This window comes from Epargyreus clarus, unplaced genomic scaffold, assembly GCF_041222505.1.
Source record: "Epargyreus clarus isolate Ecla_fem2 unplaced genomic scaffold, WU_Ecla_fem_2.2 ptg000034l, whole genome shotgun sequence".
Taxonomy (NCBI): Eukaryota; Metazoa; Arthropoda; class Insecta; order Lepidoptera; family Hesperiidae; genus Epargyreus; species Epargyreus clarus.
In genome coordinates, this window is record NW_027332239.1 from 897,900 (window position 1) to 921,225 (window position 23,326).

Below are 23,326 nucleotides of genomic sequence, written 5' to 3' on the forward strand. Positions count from 1 at the left end.
GCTAATGGATGGGCAAATCGGTAATCCGGTGACATACGACCCCCTTTTTATGGCTACTGCACCGTACATTGAGAAACAGACGGTCCAACTTCTTAAAAATTGAGTAATGACTTATGAAGAGACATTACATAAAATTATTCTAACGTCTAAATACTATGAATCATGGTATGTGCTGTTCAAACGTACAAAAATACTCACTCATTTATCTATGTTTTTAAATTTAATATTTTATTTGTAAACCAATTCGTAAGTATGTCTGGATAAGTGACAGAATTTAAAAAGCAGAAAAGGATGTATGTCGCAGATCGAGCTGTCCTCTTTACATGGATGTCTTGATCAAAATTAGATTCGCGTTAGGGAATTTCCCTTTTTTATTTAAAATGAAATCAAGTGACAAATGACCTATTTATCCTTCAATTGTTCTAATACCGTAGGGAAGTACCGAAAAGAGTTACACATCTATGCACGTATTATTAATCATAGACCCAATTCTGCGACTGACTTTTTGAGTATGTATCCTTTACTGAAGATAAAACATAATTACTTGGAACTAATTTTACCTAGGGTTAATTAAATGATGATAAACATGATTTATGGATTCATTTTATTTCGTTTACACGTTAATTGCTAGAATAATATAATATTTTTTTTTTACTTATTAGCATTTGTAGAAATAAAATATTTTAAATGACAATATTTGTTGAAGTCGGTGACTTGTGACTAACAATTTTTGACGTCTAATTTATAAAACGTTACATTAAGTTAGTGCAGTTAAGTCGTCACGTAACATTGAAGCTAAAATATTAGTATGAATTTCACCTTCCCTTATAGATAAAATTTCATCACATATTATATCATTCCTTTTATATGTCACCAAATGTTGACTTAGCAATTGTAATGTTTCCTGTGTGCTAATTAATATCGCTATTAAGTTTTGCAATTTTAAGGACTCCCTTTATCCTGAAACACCTGCTAGATAGACGCAGTAACATAGAGTATATTACTGTTTAATTACAATTGGATACGTGGGTAAGAAATATTAATTTCTCGAGATATACAGGGTGTTTATTGGTTATGGCATCTATTAAATTACTTGATTTATTAACTTTTGATATCTTTTCAATTTATTCCGTAACTGTATAATTATATTTAATTGTATCTGTTTATATTTATTAAAGAATTTAAAGTTAATATTCGGTCGGTTATGGAATCTTTGTGTGTCTGTTTTGGTTGTATGTTTACCGGCCTTTTAATTATCTTATAGCTACTATACCTAGCAATAGTTGCTAGCACATATGTTTAATTTAAATGTTTATTTTGAGTTAAATCTTATAGATCTTTCATCGGACAGCAACAACTTTTGTTCAAAGTAATTTAACAAAAATATATGTATTAAAAAACTTTTTATTACAGCAGGCTACACATTATTTGTAATCTTTAATACTTACCAGGTTTCATTGGAATGATTTAAATAAAGATAATATCTGCAAAGTAAGTAAATGCAAAAACGTTTTATAACCAGCCACCAGAGGTAGAGTCTAGATAAACGATCTCGTAAAACACACTAAGAAAACAGGCCCATAACGCATTCGCTACACTAATTCTTAATGCCCTCACACATTACTGTTTATTTTTATTTATTTCGATTTTCATCGCGATATTATTAACTTTATTGCGATTACTATCTCGAGAATTCATTTTTGACGTTTTTATTCGAATTTATGTGATTCCATGCGACTCTACCGACTCTACTGAACGTGCTCTACAAGTATCGTATAACAGGTGGGTAGAGTTCGGATTGGTGTAACATTTGATATTGTGTCTGGGAGAATGTGACGCCGTGTGACCGTTCTAAGATTTTATTATTTTAAAAATTGATATTTTATTTTTCGTATTGGTCTGCTAACGGACACAGCGGGTGGCACTGTGGTGTATTTGTAAATCGAATCTTATGTAGTTATGTCAAGTTTCTTTTTCGTTTGGAGTGTATGGAGTACCCATTGAAGGGTTTCAGGGAATCGCAGTGCGTTGTTTGTCCCAGTTGAAAGTTTGATACGATCTCCGAAATCGTGTACTAATAGTTATTCCCTATGTTTTATTCGGATTTATTTATTTAAGGACTCAGAGCTCCTATAAATTTCTTGGCGGGACATCTGTTCTTAGTTCCTTTTATTTTTGGGTTACTGGGATTTTATAATGTCTTTGATATATGTTAATAATCGAAGACGTTTGGACATTCACATGTTGTCATCATCGCAGTAGTAGGTCAATCTTTTTAACCATGGCAAAGCACTAATCTTAGAAAATATGTTTACTTCTTAGAATAATATGTTCCACTAAAACATCGCAAAGTGCAGTAAAATATTATTTCTATTGACTTGCTTGTTATTAGAAAATAAAATTGGTAATCACTAGCTATTATTTTTAAAAATAAAATCCTTAAAATGTGATCCTTCTGGACTTCACAATTAATATTAACTAATTATGATCAACATAAAAGAGAAATTCTCACTTTAACAGAGCAACTAAGTAATTCTTGGATAACTGAGTACGTGATCTAATTCGAGCTTATGCAACTATTTTCTTGCAACTATTATCTGACGAAAACGTAACCATTAATTGGGAAAGGGCGCGGAGGTTAGCTCACATTGGCAACTTAGAAACCTTTGATTGGGTTCATAATTAACAGTTTACTTTGTTATGTCAACGTTACGTTACGAAGACGGTACTTGAATTTATAAATATGTAAGTGTTTATAAAATCAAGAACGGACTGGATGAAACATAATAGGAGGCTTAAGATGCACACTACGATTTTTAATATCATGGTTGCCATGGACGCACACAAAGACGAAAACACAATCATCCAAGAACCATATGTCTAAATTTATCAGTCAGATGTCTAACTGGGGTCGAACCCAGAACTCTCTGTACGTTACAATAGTATGGTGACCGTACTTATATATTTGTGACGGATGAAATTTTTAAATTTGAACTATTATTACTTCTTTATAAATGCAAGTGAAAATAAATTATCGTACAAACTCTTTTTCAAAAACCGTAGCAGTATAAAATCTGTCCAATCTATTTCAAAAACCAGCAAAAACAGCGCGTGTTCTTAACAATTTGCAGCCAGCGCTACCGGCGTTTAAAATGAAAAATATCCCGATAGCGATCGGCAAACATCGGCAATCGTCGCGCCGGATCGGCAGCGATCAAATAATATCGAGTATTTATAACCTGATGCGATCTTTATTACTGTGCTCTATGCATGCGACGAATATTTTTCATTATTTTACAGTTAACGAGTCATCTTCATCCCGGATTAGAACTGGTTTAATGCAAGGATGTTTACAAACAACAAAATTAGATGGATATATTTATTTCGCTCGTATGAAATAAATTTTGTGTTTAAATACTTCCGCTTGTTTTAATGCGTGCGAGTATGTTTACATATGTTTCCTGGTGCTGTAGTAATTATTGTCGGTTGTATATTAAAATGTGTTATCACTCGTGTCATATCTCGTTGAAGTTTTTTCTTCGAATGTCCTTATGAATTATATTTTCAAAAAATTGCGTTAACATTTAAACGCTTAGTGGTATAGTTACGTTCATTGTAATATTATAACAAATTCTCATATTTGGAGCCAAAAAAGAGTAACGTTACATAAAACTTGGTCCTTCGAGCCGGACAATTTTGAACAATTTATCATAAACCAAAACTATAAACAAATATCGGCATTGGCGTTTGTAGGTGGGAAAGCCGGGCCGCTCGGAGCGGTTCGTGGCGAGGTAATGGGCCACGACGGGCACACGTCTAATGCGGTGTATGGGAATCTAAGCTAACGTGATTGAGACTTCTGGGAGTACTTAGGTGCAATTGTTGACTTAAATAACTGTGTTTCAGCACCGCAGGAAATGTGAAAGGTGATGGGGTTTTTCTATTTCGCGGTTGTGTTGTTTAGTGATTTTAATGGATCGTTTTGGTTTTGAGTAGTCAGGCGCCAAGATACACTGGTTTGGGTTCATCTGTTCATATATTTAAAGAATTACTTCATCTACTTAAATATATTTGTTATAGGATTGTGTGTGATGATCCTTTATTAACTTTTTGTACTTGCGTTGTAAATGTAGTGATTATTTAAATAAAATTCAATCTGTTTTAAACTTTGAAAAAGATTAAGTCAAATTAATATAAAACTGATATATTTCCAATGTCGGCAAACATATCGATAAGCTTAAAAGTTCATTAGGTTATCTCTGTAATTAGCATTTATCTATTACTCGGAAAATATAAAGATAAACATGCGAGTTAGAACGCCAGAACCATTCCCACACGATGTTGTCTGAATTATTGATATGGGTATTTAATATCGTGGTCTTTAACGCGACATATGACGGGAAGAGAGCTCTTGGGAAAACTTCACAAGCTCCACAAAGTAGTTTAGCGTAAGTATCTACATGTAGATAAGTAGTTTTTGCGATACTTGGAGAAATCGAGCATGCAGTTAACACTAGAACTGATTCGGATCTAAGCGGTGATGGGTGCGTGGTTCGCGCTTTCATATTAAGGGTCCAGGGTTCGATTCTTTGATGTGAAAAAAATACATAAATGCCTGAGATTTTCAAAGGTGTGTGAAGTCTATCAACCGTACTTGGCCAGTGTGGTGATATAAAACCTAAAACCCAGGTCCTATAGGGACAACAACATAACATAAAGATTTGACACGCTGCTTTCAATGACGATAAAGTTAGAATACCTTCTGTTTTTGAAGAATAGAAAAAAATAATTCTTGCGAAGTTTTCCGAGCTTAACAAAGTATTTTTCCCCCAACTAGCAGATGGCTTGTATAACACGCTGTTTTACTGCGGATTGATGAAGCAGATGACTTAACAAAGTAGCCGAGATAAACTATCTATAATACTTATAGTTTATTAATAATGTATTATTAATACACATTAGCCCCCTGGCGTTGCTCCTATCTCAGTCTAAACTTAACGCCGCTTATCTGAACAGTAATAGACGCACGGACAGATGATATTTCAAGATAAAAACCTATAAAGATATAAATAAACCAGATACGCGGTATGGTCGTTTCAACTGGCTGTAATTAAACAGCGTAGCAGTAGACATGGTTATTTTATGTTGCATTTCGTTTTAAAATCGGATTATCCTTTTATGTTGGAATAAAGATTGAAGGATCTTACGTGATTTTGATTGGGTGCTTTAGTTTTATTATAGACACGGATTTTAGGTTTTAATCTAAAAATTAAGATAATAAATAGGTTATGTCTATCGAATCTATATGACAGCCTATATTTCAGTAAAAGTAGAAATGAATTCACTCTTATTTAATACGATTCATCTCAACTTAACTGATATCGATACGACTATGTAAAATGGCAACAGCTTAAAGATTAAATGTATGTTTTACTTAAGAAATTGACATGATGTAATAATGAAAACGTCATTAAAATTCGTAGGTTATGTAGGTTCTTACGTACCTATAGTGACATAAATGAGCACTGACAGAACTTTCTCAATCTAAATTTATTGAACATGGGAGAGTCATCATCTTCTAATCCTATTTATAATCTGCTCCATTTGAATAAGGGTTCTACCTAAGGTCGATCAAAGATGCTTTGCAACCTAATGACTAAGGTGGTAAGTCAGCTCAATCTCCGCTCGGTCTGGATGCATTTAATACTACTTTCTCACACACACATTTACTAAGTACGTATTCATAGATCTAGATCATTCGAAAGTTGCCCAATGCTCAATACATAACATGGAATATAATATTGAATTTCTGCTGGAACTAGAATAGTGTTAGTTATAAGTGGGCGTGGGCGGGCGACCGTGGGAACAGATGCAGTTCTCGCAAAATATGACGATTACTCATAATCCAGTACTTTATGATGTAATTCCGCGCTATTTAACTAGTCATTCTATCTGTGCTAAGGAATATTGCTTGGTTAGGGAAACAGTAGTGAGGAAGTTATAAATGCGCTTTGAAGAAAGTGTTAATCATATTTTGAAACGATGTAACATGTAATAACTTAGTGGTTACAGGTCCTGTTTTGCTTGGAACGTAAAATACATGTTTATCGATTCATTACATTCCCACTGCGAGGCACAGGACTTCGACGAGAGGGATTTGGATTATAATCCTCCGTGCTGACCGAGCGTGGATTGATAGATTTTATATCACTTTGCAAACTTTTTAAAGATCTTTCAGTGCAGGTTACCTTCTGATGTTTCCTTCAGCATTAAAGCAAGTGATAGTTACCTAATTTGTTAAATGCACATATCATTCAAGGAATAGAATTGGAAATAGGAATGAAAGATTAAAAATATTTTGATTTTTGATTCCTGATACCTAGCGTACACTGATATTCTTTTCAGTAAGTCTCTATGATAGATGCCAAGTGATTGAGCATTTTCTGAAATACGTTAGCTTTTGAATTTCATAATTCAAAATTTAGTAACTACATTTTTATATAAATATAAATTAGTCAACAGAACCTGTATAATACCACCTTTCAGACATTATAAAAATAAAAGTCACTGACAGAGCAGCCCAGAATGTGATCGCAGACAGCTACAAATATAGAGCCTTGCAATTCATTTGCAACGTAATCTCTATATTTCAGGATCAAAGGTCAATTTGCAAAAATGACAACGCGAAAGTTTGAGTGAAAGAGATGGTGATAATAATAGGCACGTGTGACAGAGATGGCATATTGATCGTGCAAAACGCTTGAGGCGCCGCTATCCAACGATGATATTACACTTGCAATATAGCTTAATTCTTACAAATGAGTGCCTATTTCGTAATAGTACTTATTTTTGGGCGCGTAAAGTCGGGATTGGTGTGGGTGCGAGCTTGGATGAGGCGCATTTCTTTATTACGTGTTGAAATGAGGTTATTATAGATTTTGCAATGGACCGGCCGGCCGATACGGTAACGAAAGTGTATGCGCGTGCGCATTTGTAGGCTCTAAGAAACTTCTAAAGTCTAGTATGTGAAGGTAAAAGTTTCTGCAAATATTCCTGAAAATGTGCCTACACTGGAGTTTATTGAGTATTATTCACTTTTTTTTTTAAAGTGATAAGAATCTTAATTGACACCTAAACTACTTAATATTCGTCATATAACTGTAAACTTGAACGTATTTAACTTTACAATACGTTTATTTTCTGAACCATTTTGAGATTTACACATGACGCAATTCTTAAAATTATATTTCAACTTAATAATGATAAGACTTTTATTAATTAACTTCATAGACGCCAATTTTGTTAACTTCGAAATAAAATTCATAAATTTGTATTTCAAATTAAATGCGGTATCCCTCTGATTCTTTTAATTAAAGGCAGTTGATTAAATAAATCGTTCATTTAATCTCAGACCATTTTATAGTTACTTGATTTAGCCGAGTACATAGATAAAATAATCGTAGTTTAATTACTTCTAATTGATATTCTGCATAGCAACATTAAATACGTAAAGATCTAGTTTGTATGTTCAATATTGGTAATAAAATTGTTATAAACATAACCGATTCGTGATAACTTTATTTAAATAGACATAACCAACTTCTTTAGTATTCGTGTGGTTCTATTTGAGCGAGTATCAATCTTATTTCTTACAAATAAGGATGAAGGCCTCGGCTTTTATGAAATGCACATAAAAAGTTCCTTACAAATCGTCATGCCTCATCCACAGATGTAATAATATTTAGAAATATTTTTGTTACAAATGTGTACAAAATAAATTCAAGACGATGTTTTTTTATTCGGTTCAGTTTAGGTTTTTTATTTGGTATAGAGACAACATTTTTTATTATATGGTTTGCATGCCTTTTTAATGAATATATGAATAACACTTTCTACTGTGTCTTGGGTGGCATGAACACATTTAAAAACGAATAAAGACGAATACACAAACATCCCGAATCAGAATAGAATCAATTATATTTCATTTCAAAATCTGGTCTGGAGATCGACCCCGAGACTCTCCGTGTTTGTCTAGAATACCAACTTCTCTCAAGCGGATTCTCATCTCTTGCTGCAAAGTAAAACGCTACAACATTTCTATTAGTTATAAATCCTATGTCACTAATGGCCATGTATGAACAACGTTATTCAATTTAACGGTAATTTGAATGGTCGTAATTAAAACAAGGTAATAAAACCGAGAGCAAACATCAGAGTAAATTAAAAAGGGCTCGCCCTACCCGTAACGTGTAATTAATGTTCATATTTTAATAACAAATAAACAAATATTGCTATTGGTTGTAGAGCTGTTTGGACTTTTTGTTCAAAACATTAGAATGTTTGAAAAGGTAATTTTGTTTGTTTGTTTGGTATCTTGAAACTGAAATTTTCTGGTTTGAAGGTGACGTTAGGGACACTTCAAGTCATTAGAACTTAGTCCTTGTGGGTAGCAATGTCTGTGGTCGACCACAAGTAGGACTCTAATCCTATCTTGGGTTGATTACATATGTTTTAAGGTAACTGGCCACTCAATGCAGATAGCAGAGCAACAGTTATTGCTCATATTATTAAAAAAAAAAAACAAAAACAGTCATTTTTGTCAAAACGTAAAAACTTATACTAAGTGTGCAGATCACAAGGAACAAGATAACTGAAGGTGGTCGAACCTTCGTGGTTCGACTCCGGCGGCACCACCGCCACACCTATCTCTGCCTAATAGCAGCGCTGCTGTGTTCCGTTTTGAAGGGTGTGGTAAGGGAGACATACTTTTCCGAGGCGTTCCAGCTTAGTCCTCAGAGGTAGGGGCGCATTTGTGGCCGACCTCAGGTAAGAATATAACCTTATCTGGGATTAATTAAAGATGTCCATGGGCGGCAGCAGTAGTCACTTACCATCAGGTGGACTGCATGCCCGTCTGCTCCTCATGTATTATAAAAAAAAAACTTATTCCCATTCAGTATAGTCAGTAAAGCTCATCATTCATCCTCAGTTAATATTAAACCGACCGCCGCGGGTCAAAAGCAATTGTACAATTACGATCACGTCTTGATTACAGTTTAACTTTTATTTAATTATAATTGCCATTTGTTTAAACATAATTAAGGCTCGATTACAAATCGCTCAATCTAAAATCTTGTAAGTCACGCGATGTTCTGACACCTATTTGTACTGAAGTGACATTAGCTTTTGTTTTTTTTTAAGAATTCGGTATGGGAAGTGTTACATATTTTAAAATTTTGATTTAAATATTAGGGAATTATGAGGGGCCATGTAATCTTAATGTTGATTTCTACTAATTTAGCGTACGTCCTTAATATAAGGCAGTATTAGTGTTTTGTTTGGTTACAGATGGCGACACTATCGCCAAAGCTTTAAAAAGCTGAGGGCTAAATTGATGAAACAGAATAAAATCAGTAATTACAAGATATTTTCTCTTTGCGTTTTATCATAAAATAACGTAAATTAGAAATTATTTGAAATACTAATTAAAGACTCTATGGTAACATTCACACAAATAATTAATAGAGGGCGCTTTATAGCCTATTACAGCAAGCAAGTTCAATTTTAATGCATTTGGGCATTACCGTGGCACATTAATAAATCCCCAGTTCATACATAAAGGTTCGCAATAACTTCTAATTAGGAAATAGAGTTTATTGAGCAATAGACTTCGCAGTGAATCCAGGAATGCGATGACGTAACGGGAATCGAACGGGTACGTGTCGATATCGCTTCACACCTCATCCGATGGTCGTAAAGCAAAATCGATTTTCGATCCAGACAATCGTTTGTAAAAAAAGATATCGTTAAGCTGTGTACGCACTATCCGGTATTTGGTCACACTGGACGCTACTTCAGACCTTTGGGAATAGGTACTAAATAGAAATTGTCAATTGACAAAATGCTAAGAAAAATCGCATACAGGCAAAAAGGAAAAGTGTTAAAAATATGTTGTGCATATATGTATTTTTCTGTATGAAATAGATCTTAAAAGAATTGTTATAAACTATTCTTTACATCAAAGGACTACCTTGCAATTCAACAATGTTTTGGACCAAATGCTTCTCCTCTATTTAATACAAGTGTCTTTTATTTTTTAATGTTTTTAAAATGATATAGATGAAGACTCTGTTGTCAAATAAATAATATTATTTATTTTAATCAACGCCGTTTCAGCCAGAAAACCTTAAAAAAACTGCCCGAAACTTCCAACGTAATTATGAATTTCATGTGCCTCGACCTCCGACGTGGAGAATACAATATTCATTGTAGAAACATTAACGGTAAATGGTATAGGGACGATGCGTACAGGGCCTAAGCAATAACTCGCAATCGCGCGAACGAAAAACAATTGGGGCATAATTCTATGGACTGCGCGCGACCTCACGATGACCCTGCCTCGTAACTAATAAAACTATCCACACTCTCCACTCCACTCGAGTTATAACTCTATTTACTTCACTAAAAAACCATTTTCCGAAAACAACGAACACTAGTTATAACGTTTTAGATTACGCAGTGGCGCGCAAAAGCGCCGCCCATCCCTATTAGGTATTGCGAGGCTAATAACAGTTTTTCAATGCATTTAAAGTTGTTCTAGAACATTTTTATCTTATTATTCTTAATCTCACCATCCGATCGGCAAACAAAAGTTCTGTTGACCGCCATACCTGAAAAGAAAGTGATGTTAGTTTAAAGATCGAAATGGTACAGATAATGAAAGAATGTAGATTATAAAGGAATGTAAACACAGTAATATAAAATAATATATAAACAGCAATTGTAATTTTTATATCAGACAACACACGGAATTTTACATACAACCATTACGTGATAGTAACGGTATGTGCGAATTTAAGTTCAATCCCCGGTCAGGCCAATATTATGAATATAAATATCAGATATGCACTACTCCTGAGAACTAAGTTAGAATATCTCGTGAACATGTCTTTGCCATTTCATACCCTTCAAACTGGAACACAGTACTTAATACTGCTGTTACGAGGCAGAAATACGTAGTTGTAGAGATGCTTTTGCAGTTAAATCATAAGACATCTCACCGCATTTCAATATTAGTATTAGTTATTGTTGTTATATAATTAAATTTTATTTTGATGTAGTAATTATATATTATTATATTTATTTATGCAGTCCACACACAGTAATTCGAATATTAGTAAATACATTTGCTACCTGACTTGTAAACCTTATTAATTATTAAAACACTGAAAAAAGTATGAATATTTAATAGTTTAAAATAACCACATTGACAAGGGCGCGAACAAGATAATACAAGATTAGCAAAAACAAAGACAATCTGTTAATCTTTTATAATCTGTGACAAGGGTTGACTGATTTATGACTTCCAAAAATTAAAATAACTCTTAGCTCCATTTCGGTGTAAAAATAACAGGATTGAATGGATTAAAATAAAAACTGTGGTTAGGATTTGCATCTGTTACTGAACTGTTTTAATCTTCTTATTTTTGGGTTTATGTTTAACTAAAACACTATTTAAGGAGAAAAGTCAAAACAAATGTATGGAACTAAGTATGGATTATCCACGTAATTTTGGTGATTCTATATAGCTGCTGGGATATGGGATAAGGATTGACAACACAACAGATAGGGAAAGGTTCAATAGTGACAACTCTTGGTAAACTGATAACCTAAGCATAGAAGGAATAGAGTTCGGCTGAACACTACTTAGAGAAGGTACTTATTAAGTTTTGCAGAGTGTATTAGAAACATGATTGTTTTAGCGCTTAGGGAATAGCTTTGGGAATTAAAGAAGATTAAGAGAATTAACATAGAGTATACAGATTGAACACATTTTTATAGACTTCGACTACGATTTAATCCACGATCGATCGATTGCCATTTTAGCAATCGGTATCCTCGAACCGTCAAACACGACATAACACGACATGAATCGACTGGTGTGTGGGCACCCTTAGGCCACACACCCACACTTTGGGTTTAACTTGAAACGCGCCATACCACAATACCCGCCATTCAGTACAGTTAGCACCAAAGCATACAAAAGACGTTTCTGAGTTACGACCCCGTTAATAGACGGCACGCTAAGGGATCAACTAAAGCGGGTAGATGTAAATTGTCTGTGGTATGTGTATTCGTAGCTTGGGAAGAATGCAGAAGAATATTGTCCTATCTTGCTTGGTTGTTTACCCGACAAGATAATGATTTTCGATATGTGTATATCGGCTCGGTGTCCGACATACTTTCTTTTATATAATAAAAATCACTTTGGGTTCCTCACTTAGTTTATTCTAAAGTACAGTTAATTCGTTTATTAAATAATTTTACAAATTATCACTTTTTCCGGCAGAAATCATGACATAATAATTCATTCTCTCACATCACCATGGCAACCCAATTCGGCGCCGTCACGGCCATACTGACGCGCGCACGTCCTCGGGCGCTCATTGATCATCTGCCAACAAAACATGTTCGTTCATCCTGACAGTTACAATATTTAAACTTAAGGTAAAATTTATGATAGTTATTATAATCTGGTCCGGTTCTCAAAACCCTTCAGATTACCTAAGCCTGGTCCGGTCTATTTAGACCCTTCAGGTAGGTACTTTATCCCTTCAGTATAAAACTGGACCGGATAGTGCTAGACCGGATCGAAATCCCTTTAGCTGATTGGGCTAGTCCGGATAGATATCCCTTTAGCCAAGTCACTGGACCGGTAATCCCTTCAGTGACATCATTTTTCTGTTTTTTTTTATTATTTTTTTTTTTTTATTTTTTTTTTTTTGTTCTTTTTTTTTATTTTTTTTATTTTTTTGTTTCTTCTCTTTTTTTTTTCTTTTGTTTAAACCATCTATTTTTTTTTTATTTCTAACAAGTTGACCATCATTCACCACAAATCTGATTTTGACAGTGCACCACACTTTACCTTAATCTGAATTAACATTGGGAATACCACATCAATCAAAGTGAGCCTCAATGTCGCCTGCACCAGAGGCACGAGAGTTTGCAGTCAAAGTATCACTATTGACAGACATAGTGTCACTATCATTATCACATACTAATAGATTAGGATGATTGCGATCAGTTTCATCAACAATGTCATTTTCGTCTATGTCTACCGCCGTCACGTCATCGTAATTTTCAGCAATTTCCAGTAGGCCTGATACGCCACGAGGCACTTCCCGCAAATTTTCATGAGAAAACTTGTAAACCCTATTTGAACCATTTACGTGTCTCAACTCATATCTATCATTATCCAAGGTTGCAGTAATCTTAAAGGGGCCTTTAAATTTTGGATCTAATTTCGTTTGATGTCGCTCTTCGCTTTTTACGAAGACAAAATCTCCGACAGAAAAAGGTTTAACTCTAGCTTTACCTATGTTAAAACGGATAACATCAGTTTGCGCCAATTTTTTAATATTATCTGATGCGCTTGACCGTGCTGTTTCGAGATCTAATCTGAAAGGATTTTGGCAGTTTGTTAAAATTTTAGAAATTTCCAATGAATTACCCTGTATACCGAACATTAAATCTATTGGCGTTTACCCTGTTACCCTACAACGAGTACTATTAAGAGCGAGTTGAATTTCTCCTAAATGTTCTTGCCATGTGTTGTCAGAATTAGCCTCGACTATGGTAAGGAGACTTTTTTAGGGTTCTCATCACACGCTCAACTTGTCCGTTGGCTCTACTGGTACCAGTGGCTATAAGATGCAGTTCAATATTGTAGCCTTTACAGAACTCTTTAAAATCAGAATTATCGTATGAGCGCCCTCGGTCAGCAATTATTCTTTTAGGAGCACCAAATAAATTAACGGCATCTTTTACAGATTTTATGGCATCGGCAGACGTTAAACGCAATGTATGTTTTAGCAGGACGAATTTTGTGAAGGCATCAATAATGACGGAGCAATATTCTTTTTTATCACTCTTGCCGCTTAACTTTCCCGTGAGGTCAAGGTGAATAGTGTTCCACGGAATCGCTACTTTTGGTATTGGATGAAGACGCAACTGCTGAGCACCGGATGGACCCTTAGAAGATTTGCAAATGACACATGAGTCTACAAACTTCTTTACGTATTTTGCCATGTTGTGAAACCAATAAAGATCATACAGTTTGTCTAGAGTTTTTTCATAACCTAGATGCTTAATTTCAGAGTGCACATGACTTATAAGCGACCATATCAAAGAATGAGGTAAGATAGGCAACCACCTAGTGGATTTATTGCGTTCTATTCTTCGGTACAATATACCTTGCCGTATGTCGTATGTGTGTGAAATTTCAGCTGGTAATTCATTGGATTGAATTTTAGCCATTAGGTCTGAAATCTCTGAGTCACGTTGTTGTTCCACAGATAGCCATCCCTTTTCTAGCTCCGAAATGTTTACAATTTTAATTTTGGGGTTCTTACGATTTAGCTCATTAGTTTTATTATCTTGTTCCTCTAGGGGGAGGTTCCTGGACAAAAAATCTGCGTGAGCCATATTTTTGCCTTCTTTGTACACGATGTCAAAATCGTAAGATTGCAAAATTGCCCACCATCTATGGACCCTAGGTGTAAGATCTTTCTTAGAGTGAGATGCTTTTAAAGCATTACAATCTGTGAACACGGTAAATTTTCGGCCATACAAATAGTGCCTGAAATGCTCCACAGACTTCACCACAGCTAAAGTCTCTAATTCATACGAATGATAGCGACTCTCTGCGTCAGATGTTTTATGGCTAAAATAGCCAATTACATGTGGGTGATTGTCATACTTTTGTATTAAAACAGATCCATACCCATCGCTACTTGCATCGGTATGTAACTCGATAGGCAATGAGGGATCGAATATTTTCAACACTGGCTCTGAAGTCAAATATTTGACAATTTCACTATGAATATTGTCATATTCGGAAGTCCATAAAATGGGTCCTTTACCCGACGTTAGGGGGTACAAAGGCTTTAATAGTTTTGAGAAGTTTGGAATAAATCTCCGAAAGTACGTTGCTAGACCAATTAATTGCCTGACTTGTTTTACAGTGGCAGGTTTTGGGGCATTTTTAAGAGCTTCAATTTTACAAGGGTTTGGTCGGACTTCTCCAGATGAAATAACATAGCCTAAGTACGTAACCTCTTGTTTCATGAAGGAACATTTTTTGACATTAAATGAGAATCCAGTATCAGACAAGACTTGTAACAGTTTATCAAGACGTGCTAATCCTTCATCAATTGTTTTGGACGCAGAGAGGACATCATCCATATACACCATAATTTAATCATCGTAGAGTGGTTTAAGCGCAGTATCGATTGCTCTTTGAAAAACTTGTGGAGCATTTCGAAGCCCAAAGGGCATGGCCAAAAATTCAAACTGGCCTGTTGGTGTCACAAAAGCAGTTTTACTGATAGAGTCTTCGTGAACTTGGAGTTGATGAAACCCTGAAGCCATATCAATACTACAAAAGAAACATGCTCCATGGAGTTTATCTATTTGGTCATTGATCAACGGAAGGGGGTAGCTATCTGGACGCGTGTTACTATTGAGCTCCCTATAGTCCACACACATACGATCACTTCCATCTTTTTTTTTTACTAAAAGAATGGGACTTGCAAACGGCGAAGAACTTTCTCTAATTATGTTAGCTTTGAGCATTTCTCGAACCTTTTCATTCACGATTTCTAGTTCAGTGGGGGATAATCTATAAGGTCGTCTATGAACAGTTTTATTAGGATCTACGAGATCGATTTTCAACTCACCAGTTTTAATACGTGTGGTAGGCAGTTTCTGGATAAAGAAGTTAGAATATTTTTTCAGAATCTCAATTAACCGTTCCCTATCCTTCCCTACTAAATCAGTATCAACCATGTTTACATCGAAAGGTCCTGATTTTGAGCATAAGTTTAAAATTTTATTTTTTGTAAAAGTTAATTTGTCTTTACTAATGTCCACAGACAAACCTGTTTCTAAAATATCGCGACCTAATAAAACACTTTCACTAAGGTGTACGTCTGGCAAAACGTGGTACAAAACATCGAATGACATGTTTTGCACTATAGTTGGGCTTTTAATTTGTAATACTGACATAACGTTATTAGATCCTACACCTTTTAGAATAACTTGTTCATGAAACTGCTCTCCAATCAGTAAATTACAATGACTTTGCTTTATGAGGCTACACTCTGATCCTGAATCAAACATAAATGGTAAGTCAACACCACTTATCTGTAACACACCATGCGAAGCTCTGGAACACGTGTTGACACGCTTAGGCTCCGCCGTTGCACCCGAAGCTACGTTTTCTATCTTTTTGTAGCGCATGGGGCACGCTGTGGCTATGTGGCTGGCATCGCCACACACGTAGCACTTCGTCCGCGGGCGGGCACTTGGTGCCCCTGCCCACGTATGAGGTGGTTCCAATTTCGTTGTAACGTTAGGTATTTTTGAGGGAAGCTGTCGCTGTTTGTCGCGGCACTCAAAGCCACGATGTCCGATTCTTCCGCAGAAGTTGCAAGTGCCACGGAATGGTATTGCAGTGCGCGAACGTTTTGGGTCACTATCGCTCATAATAAGGTCGTCGTTCTTTCGTTTGAGTGTAAAGCCGCGTAACGTACGAAACAACTGAGTTTTGCTGTTTATGACGACAGAATTTAACTCTCGACGAATTTTGTCATCACACTGCGATAATACAGAGATAGCAAATCCGGTGGCTACTTTCTCCGGCATATTAGCACCGGGAATCTTTTCTATGAGCTGCCATAGTCGCATGCCAGCTTCGGCGGGGCTTTCTTTGTTGTCAATCTGAAATTTAATTATCTCATCGAAGTAGTCTTGCATCACCATGGGCTTTGAAAATCTTGATATCAGAGTTTCTTTAATGGCATCCCAGGATAATTTATCAGGCTGAATTTTCGTCAAACACATAGCAGCGCGGCCTTTAAGCGAATGTGTCAGGGCCATAATTAAGTCTACACCATCCAATTTTTTCTTCTTGATAATCAATTCGCTTAGTGTACACCAATTTACTATATCAGCCTCCGGCTCATCTGGATCAAAATTGACTAACCTGATAGGTCCACTCTGAACAGTGTGATGAGATGTCATATTTTCAGCGATTCTTTGGAATATAGCTTCCATGCCGGAAGAAAACAATGATATTTGTTCCATCATCACATTATTAGCGGCACAACTGGATGGCGGCAGTGGAGGCGGAGATACCACTTCTGATATCGGCTCGGTGTCCGACATACTTTCTTTTATATAATAAAAATCACTTTGGGTTCCTCACTTAGTTTATTCTAAAGTACAGTTAATTCGTTTATTAAATAATTTTACAAATTATCACTTTTTCCGGCAGAAATCATGACATAATAATTCATTCTCTCACATCACCATGGCAACCCAATTCGGCGCCGTCATGTACATATTATGTGTCAATTTTTGGCATGCTCTCCAAAACGACTTGATGGATTTTTCATCAGCCTTTAGTAGTCCACTGCTGGACATAGGCCTCCCCTAATCTGCGCCACTCTTCTGGATCCAGTGGTTACCCGCCGTCCGCATCAGGCATCAGTTCACCTGGTCGGGGGGCGTCCTGTACTCTTTTTGGATTTTAATCCATGAATTCATCTTAATTTGGGGGTAACATAGTCTATATTTTTAAGCTGTCGGGATTAAAATTTTTATTATAGGCTTGATTAGTTAATTTAAACCGTATAGTAAAGAATTTTAAATGAAGAACGACAAGAATTGTCGATATGTTTCTTGAAATTTATATAGTGCTACTTACATAGTATTGCATGCACCGCTGTTATTAGAATTTGTGGTGCGGTCAGTGAGTAAGTACTTAAGTTTGAAGGATATGGTTAAGCCACACGTAGACGCTTATATGAGGTATTTGAAATTATCTTCAGTCATAATGCTTATATTAGTACAAGATGAGCTCGACGTACCAGATTTTATTTATCTGATGATTAATAGTAGTCATCAGATAAATAAAATCTCAAATTTCGAGTACACTTACTCGAAATTTGAGATTTTATTTATAAAATGCTATCATTGTGTCATTTGGAGAGATTATGTATGTATGTATGTTAATTTTTTAACCGAATTACGGTATTTATTTTGTGAAGATGTTATAATTTTTTCATTACGATATATTAAGTATCCGGATTGTCATATTTGTTTTGTGAAGTTGCCATAACTATTTAACTTGATGGATAGCGTTCCTACTCTTTGGGCTTCGCATGTATCAGTCTTATATATTACTAGTGGTACCCGCGGCTTCGCCCGCATTTTAAAGATATAATATGACATACATAAAACAGAAAATTCGTACCTTCATTGGAATGACAGTGGTGCCATCTGTCGGTCTTACCAACTTCCAAACCTTCGTGGGCTCTTGGACAACAACTTTGCAAAAGATCATCACTTGATCAAATGCATAGGTTCCGATTTTATAAAATGTATATAGACAAATATTCATTTTTATATAAATAGATAGATGATCGACTAACATGGATAAGTAAAGTAACTGTAGGTAAATTATGAAAAAATCGAATTTCGATCTTCTGGGTTGAAAGATCGACTCACTGAATCGATCCATTACTGGAGATCGATTAAAATAATCGACTTTTTGGTCCAAAAGATCGATTCTCCGATTAATCGATCTTAGATCGCCATCTCTAGTTCCCGTGGGATTTCCGGGATAAAAACTATCCTATGTCCGTTCTCGGGTCTCAGACTATCTTTGTACAAAATTTCATTAAAATCGGTTCAGTGGTTTAGGCGTGAAGAAAAGACAACCAGACAGACAGACAGAGTTACTTTCGGATTTATAATATTAAGTAAGGATTATTTAAGTGATCAATTATGTGTACTTTTATACGAGACTAGCTGACCCGGCAAACTTTGTACCGCCTGAAAATCTATTTAAAAAATATATTGCATATAAAATATAGCCTATCTTAATCGTGGATAATGTAGCTTTCGAATGGTGAAAGAATTTTTAAAATCGGTCCAGTAGTTTTTGAGCCTATCCATTACAATCAAACAAACAAACAAAGTTTTCCTCTTTACAATATTAGTATAGATAGATTTTTTCTTTCTAGGAGTATTCCAGTGTTCAGTAGATTTTTTCTTTCTAGGAGTATTCCAGTGTTCAGATTTTTTGTTTCTAGGAGTATTCTAGTGCTTTCACCACATATACTGTAGCGCCACTGTGTTCCCCTTGTAGGGTCTAAAGCAGAGATATATGAATCGTTCCAAGGTAGGCCTCAAGCGCAAGAACACAATCTTGGCAACTTGGGGTTGACAACAAATGTTTGTGAACATTTAATATTTTATTAAATGCACACATATTTTAATTCCTTAAAGAAAAGCTATATTTTTTAAGCGTGTCCAAAAATATATTTAAAAAATATACACGTTATTTATGACACAAAGGTGACAATTCACATCCATTACACACATTGATACAATATCGCAGTCGGCCTGATAATGATCAACAAACAAAGCGGGGAAAGTCTGGTTTCTAAATTAGCACGTCGAGATGTGGCCGCCGGATTGATAGCGGCGAGTTAGCGGCTTTTGTTGGTCGCGACGCCACACGCGGGTGTGGGTGACCAAATTTTTTGTAAAAAAGGGATTGTAAAAAAAGTTGAAAAAAAAAATAAGGAAAAAAATAAGCTTGAGCTTGAAAATTGTAGAGTTAGAGTAGCAAAGAGGCAGTTTGTGTTCGTAAGTAGTCACCTCTATCTATATACTTTATTTTACAAATTACATTTGTATACGCTACTACATTTGACGACTAAGTCGAAATATCCAATGTAAGTGTAGAGACACAATGTAGAATGTGTAGTGTAAGGGAGAGCTCTAACTATATCCGTTAAATGGAAGGCAGTTGTGACTTCGCGGTCAGAAATGTAACCAAAATAAATCGTTTGAATCTGTCCTGGACGGGGAATCGAACCCCACACTACATGCCATGCCAGATATCCAGACTCGTATTGTCACCACTGTCATGCTGACATTTAACGATATTTTAGAATTTATGTATTTTACGTTAATTTATTAACAACAATTTCAGATCTTTAAAGGAGTAAAACCCGTGTTTGCATTCATGGTCATCCTACTCTACCATTTAACGCTACCGATATAAGCGGTTCCGGAACGATTGTGTTAGCACCCACTTTTACGCGCTCGACTTAGGACACATACACACTGGCGTGCGAGTCCTCGCGCGGTCTCAATCCAGACAAATTCAGGATTTATTGGATTGGTTTGGGATAAAATGGAGATTACCTTTAGATAAACCTTTTTAAGAAATTCGAACATATTAATTTAAAACACTTGTTAAAAAAGTTGGTTTTATAACATTATAATTGTATTTAATGCTTCTTGATTATTTTGGTTTGGTTGCCCACAAGACTTTATTTCTCTTAAGAATATGTACAATCCATTACAATATTAAAAAAATATTATATGCCACCCAGCGACAATCTATAGGACAATGCACTTTATTCGAAACTGTTAGTCTAAGAATCAACTCAGCTATTTCAACGATAAACCCTAGAGTCATATGTGCTCCGTCAAAAGTTTAAAATCTAAAGACTTGTCGCAATAAATTTGAGTAACCAAGTCTATTATTATTTCACGTTCAGTTGAAAATATGATCTTCAATTACCCAGTCTTTTCTTGGATTGAAAATACTTTTGCTGGATTGAGATTAGGGGTGAATCGAGCTACTACAGTGTGTATTGACCCTTACCTTAACGTCTTATTCCACCTGTACACGTAGAATTAGAATATCAATGTTTGTTTTCTTACTATGTTTACAATATTGTAAATATTATGTACGTTTTATAGTACAACTGATTTATTTCTACTTATGCTAAGTAAAATCTATCCATTATTAATGTATATTAATAGTTCACTAAATTATTTAGTTCCATTTTCGTTTTCGCCATTTCCCTTTGTATCCGATTATCTATTACTTAATAGGTTATCTATTATTAATTACTTTCAAAATATAAGAAAATATTTTAGAGCCTTAAGGCTTTCAAATTATGATTGTGTAGGAACACATATGTAGATAGATAATCGTTTCAAAACATCATTGAACATACATACATACGTTTTTAAACATTTACAAAGTAGGTATAAGTTGAGAACTCTACCATTTCCAATAAAGTATGACATTTTTGTCCTGTCATATCCAAAAATTGACAGGCGTGAACGTCAAATAGAAAGTAATATAGCGGACCGATAAGATATCGCTGCTTTATATAGATATCTTAATCGCAGATTGAAGAATAGAAATCAAAAGCGATATACTAAAAGAAAGAGGATAATATCGAACAAAACGATACGTCATCACCTAAGCTCGAGCACTCAAGCTCACCAGGTACTAGGGAAGTTATAGATATGAAAATTCGGATCAGGATATAGGTGCGGATTTATTTAAAATATTTTACCGGTTTCGAATATGGTTATAGATATGGAATTGCTTTGGATTATTCAAAAGTTTTGGATAGCATTGACTGCGGATATGGATATTATCCTTAATATCCATATTGCGACAGTGAAAAAAATGCAAATAGTTAATGATTTGATATTATTTGAAAAGTACCAGAACAGCATCGGCTTCATCTTTATACGAAATTATTCGAAACTTTTATTTCTGATTCGGTTATGGTTTCGGATATTTTCATTTCGGATATCCGACAGTTTCGGTTAACTAACGGAGTTAACTAACGGGTCATCCCATCCCTGGTCAGAACAAAGCCTTAAAAATAATCTCCGATCTCCAAGTGTGATAGTCGGATCAAATTTCACACAGAATTAAAATGGTTATTGTTTATAGATAAATGTTAGAGATAAACCACTCTATAGATTCTCAGGTCGTTTGCGGTTATGTAAATATGTGTTTTATTATATAATTGCTTAGTTTCAATGTGCCTTGCAAAGGTCAGGCTTTTAGGCGCGCTCTTACTGGTACGGTCCACAATAGAGACGTTATGGTTTATTATTTAAGTATACACATTAAATGAATTAATTAAATTGTTTATTAAGAAATTATACAATCGGTTTGAAAATATTATATAAGGTTGAGGAATGATAGTTTCGTATGTTCACAAAATATATTCAAAAATTTATTGTTTTCATCTATAAGATATTTAAAATCCTAAGTAAATTGTGAATTGAGAAACATCCTGCTAGCGTCAAAAATATGCTAGTAGCATATTAATGTATGTCGTTTTGACAATACGGCAATCTTCATGTAACAAAATATGTATATAATTTATACAAGAGATCGGTTATCATTTTGTTATACCTATCTATGTACCCATTTTTCATTGAGGAGCTTTTCATGTTCGTGTTGTTTTAATTCGTCCCTAGATGGCGTTGGTTCAATTCATTAATTCATTCATTAATTCAATATCGAGGAATCATACTGGAAATTGATATTCTATACAATTCTAGATTATTTGTAGTTATAGGGGTAAATATATATAGTAACTAAGTAAGAAACTAAGTAGGAAATGTCTACTGAATTCTATTAGTATACTGTTTTGTTAAAATGTACCAATAACTAATTAAGACGGAAATGCTATTTATGTGAATGATTTATATTAAAATTTGTCCTTTTCACAATGCAAAGTATATAGTTGACATTAAATCAAACTAAATGGATCATAATCATTTGAGAATTCATTGCACAATACAATTGTCTTATTAAATTAACGCAGATAGCAATAAGCTAAACATTTATTATAAACAATTGACGGCGTGGGAACAGGGGATTGACTGTGTTATGTGGAACGCGTGATTGTGGGGTACCGTGGAGTACCGTCGGAATCTAGAATATCAACAATATTATTAATTTCATGCGTGATTACTTAGTCCATGTAGGATGTTCTAAATTTCTAGGGGTAAACTATAATAAAGGTAAAAGTACAGTGTGTAAAATAAAATATTGTTTGTTGACTTATAGAGAGAGATAAATTATTGTTTTACACAATTTATTTATTATTTGTTTGTTATAATTCAATATTTATTTTTAGAATAAATTACGTAATATAAATTGAAATAAATTATATTAATAAAAATAATATGACAGTCATAACAATAGTCGATTAAAAAATAAACAGCAATAATAATAAGAAGTCGGTCTTTTTATACGTCAAAACTGTACATAACATGTGTCGGTCATATGCTAAACTCTATTGTCAGAAAACTTGTGTGGAATCACAATCAAACAACGTTTCGACATCAACCAATAAAGCTATAGAATTTAAATTATGTCGTAATCAACAAAACACATACGATTTTGTAATTTTATAATTTC

The 23,326-nt window shown here is 34.7% G+C and overlaps 1 protein-coding gene and 1 pseudogene across 1 annotated transcript in view; both read right to left on the bottom strand.

Annotated features, from left to right (window-relative positions):
• LOC140756027 (knirps-related protein) overlaps nt 1-23,326 on the bottom strand; it is an 89,827-nt gene that overhangs the window by 48,813 nt on the left and 17,688 nt on the right. The window lies entirely within an intron of this gene.
• On the bottom strand, nt 16,200-17,353 carry LOC140756192 (uncharacterized; annotated as a pseudogene).